The following is a 3,646-nucleotide window of genomic DNA, read 5'->3' as shown; positions in this document are numbered from 1 at the left end:
CAGATTGAATGAGTGAGATCAGAAAGTGAGCAGATCATTTAGAATGTTACTGCAAAGATCCAGGCAACAAATGATGAGTAAATGTATATAATGACAGTGGGTATGTAAAGAAGGATGGTTAAGCATGGATATGTGGGGATAGAATTGACAACTAGATGAATATGGAGGGGGGAAATGAATGAGAGGAAGTCAAAGATGACTTTTTTAAGGTGACTCAGAGAATTGTGATGTCATTAATAGAAACTATGAGCACTAACAAGCTCATAGGTCAAGAGATGGAAGTGACCTTAAAGAACCTCTAAAATAACTATCTTTTCAAAGATGAGGAAACTGAAGCCTAGGGAGGTCAAGTGATTTACCAAAGATCACATGGGGTGGGGAGGGATTCAGGAAGAGAAACAGACTTTGAAAGATAGTGAATTGACTGCTGTATAACTTAAATTTGAGGAGACATTCAAGGAGATCAGGCCCTTTCTGTAAACTGAATTCTTTTGTCTTTGACACTTTCTGCTTCAAAATGTGCTACAAAAATGCAATCTTATATATACACCAAGACTAAAAGCCTCTTCACAACTATTTAGCCTGTGGGAAGTTTGGAGTGACCTTGTGAAATAGAACAGGTGTTTATAATAGAAATGTTCCTAACTCTTTAATGTGGGTCTTCATACATGGGCAGCTATGATGCTTTGATACTAACTCAATAGTTGAAATAGAAAACAGAGGAAAAATTAGTTCAAGTTCAGGCACTGCTTGTTACAATTTGTAAAAGGGTTCAGTACTAGGAAGATATGTAAACCAATGCTCTCATTAAGTACTGGGGAAATCAAAGTTTCCATAACTTTACTCCATAACAAAGCACAACTTCCCAAACATTATGGTTAACGACCCATGCACTTTCCTTTCCTTCATCACCTTATATTTACAGGTAGCAGGGAAAAATTGTAATCCTTTATTTCATGGCAGTTTCATCCTTTCATCTTTTTATGAAATAAACTCTCCTTTTTATTCCATTGAAACCAATGAGCTTTTTCTCTATTATGTAATTTTTAAAAAGAGGAATCTTTCTTTAAGGCTATGTCTTTTGTCTTCTTAACATTCTTTGAAATAACTCACTTTTTTAGTGCAAGATATTTTAAATTACATAGACTTTCAACATGATTTTCTCCATATAGAACCAAGAAATTGAAGAAATGTGGAGGTAATAGAGAGCAAGTTTTCTCTGTCGTTTCCCACATTTGAAAACTTCAAGGTTAGTCATTAAACATATTGCTATTTCCATTTTTTTTTTTCATACTCGCCTTTCAGATATGGAAGGGAAACAGGTTCTGGCATTCAATTTGCTGTAATTTGGATCCTAGAGTTCCCTGGCTTCAATATAAATGCCTAAGGATTTGGCTCAGTGAGCCTCTGGTCATTATGAATAGATCCCTGGTTTCTGAAATACAAGGGGAGTTATGCTAATAATGAAAGGAAGGTTAAGAACCTCACTTTTTATTATCATTGGAGTCAATATGACAATACCATGGATATTATGTGCATTTTGGGTGTCATTTTCCCGGGTTCTTTTTTTTCTCTCTTAAACTTTCATTACAATATTGGAGAGGAAGAGGGGGAAACAACTTGATGTAACCAAAATACCATATAGATGAGTAAGGAAGGGAATAAAACAAAATTTCAAAACAAAAAGTAGCTTGAGGCCTACCTCACCTGGGCTGGCTGTTGATACTGTTCACTTGAATGGGATGATTTCCAGTTTTCTACAGAAATATTCTCTTTCTTGAATTATATGAAAGGAAAATGCAGCCATGTGGAGAACCCCTTATGCAGAGGTATTGCTGCGGATTTTCATATTAGGAATAATAACTAGATTGATTCTACCATGCCTGAATTGTTTTGAAATGAGTATGGCAATCAAGTAATCATTGAGTAGAAAATCTTAAGAAATAAACTGCTTATTTTGTTTTAAAATAACAAATTGAACATTTTGACTGACTTCAGAGTTTAGTGGCCAGTAATTAAGATTTTTCTACCTAGTAAAAATTATAAGATTCTAGATAAAGACCAAAAGGGCCCTTGGAGGCCATATATTTGTGCTCTGAAATTTTTCAGTCATGACTTTATTTGGGGTTTTCTTGGCAGAAACACTTAAACCATCAGCCATTTCCTTATCCAGCTTATTTTACAAGTGAGCAAACCAAAGCAAATGGGGTTAAGTGACTTGCCTAGAGTCACTAGTAAATGTCTGACACTGGATTTGGGCTCATGAAAATGAATCTTCCTTATTCCAGGCCCAGCACTCTATCCACTGTGCCCTTTAGCTGCCCTTGAAGGCCATATAGCTGACTCATTATTTTTCAGATAAGGAAATCAAGGTCCAGAGAGGTTAAGTGATTTGCCTAAGGTCACCAAGATAAGGGCAGCTAGGTGGTGCAATATATGTCCATTACTTAGTGACATTAGTTTAACATAAATAGTCTCACCCCTACCCTCCTTAAAGTGCCATTCCCTACAGAAAGCCCTTCCTGTTGCTCAGGTAGGGCTTGCTCCCTCTTTCTCTTTTCTCTTTTCTCTCTCTGTTCCAGTCTCCCTCTCTCTCTCCTCTCTCTCTCTCTCTCTCTCTCTCTCTCTCTCTCTCTCTCTCTCTCTTTCTCCCTTCCCCCCTCACTGTCACTCTTTATCTCTCCCTGTCCCTCTATGTCTTTCTCTGTGTCTCTGTCTCTCTCCATTTGTTAACATGACATATTCTCCAGTCAAATGTAGGCTCTTTGAGGGCATGATCTAGTTTTCATTGAAGTTTTTGTATTCCCAGCACCCAGAACAATGACTTGTATTAAGTAAAGATTCAATACGTGTTTGTTTAATTGAATTGAGCCCTTAGAAATTTACTGTTCAGAAAAATGAAAAGAAACTGATGGCTAGACAGTTTCATTTTCTTTATTTTAAGGATCAGATTTTCTGATATCTTTAATTCAGATAACTAGAAAAGCAATGCAGTAATTGCCTTCTACTTTAAGAGATAAACAGTCAAACTTTTATTTAATAAAATTGCTTAGTTTTCTGAAGATACATGAGGCTGACACAATCTTAGGTTGATATTACAGGTTGACCTTAGAGCCATTTAACATCATTCCTTTACACTATTGGGATTTTTATTCTCCCAGCTGTCAATTTATTTTAAATTACAAACAATGTTGGTTTTTTTTTTTTATCCTCTTCCTTCAGAAGGCATTTGGGTATTTGGGAAAGACCAGAGTTTCAGAAACTTTGGTTTACAATCTTGGCTATCTTACTTATTAGAAATGGGATCTTTGGCTCAATGCTTAAACTCAGCCTTCTGTTTACTCATTTGTAAAATGAGGTGGAGGTTTGGACTAATGCATCTCTAAAGACACTTCCAGTTCAGTAATTCTATCCAAAAATGTTAATAATAGAATTGATTCAACACATTTATTAAGTACCTTCTAAGTATTCTGACCTGAACTCAGAAATGTAATGGATTGTTTTCCTTTAAGAAAAAAAAACACATTTTAAAAATTATATCTACTCTATTTCCTATCTTATCTAGTGTTCAGTTATGCAACTGACCATGTTAAGGTTACACATTTGAGATAAAATTTTTTTTGGTTAAAGTATAAAATTATTTTCA

Source organism: Petaurus breviceps, unplaced genomic scaffold (genome assembly GCF_028583685.1).
Source record: "Petaurus breviceps papuanus isolate PSGF00001 unplaced genomic scaffold, PetGlider_PUasm1.0 90822, whole genome shotgun sequence".
Taxonomy (NCBI): Eukaryota; Metazoa; Chordata; class Mammalia; order Diprotodontia; family Petauridae; genus Petaurus; species Petaurus breviceps.
This window is presented reverse-complemented; position numbering follows the sequence as displayed.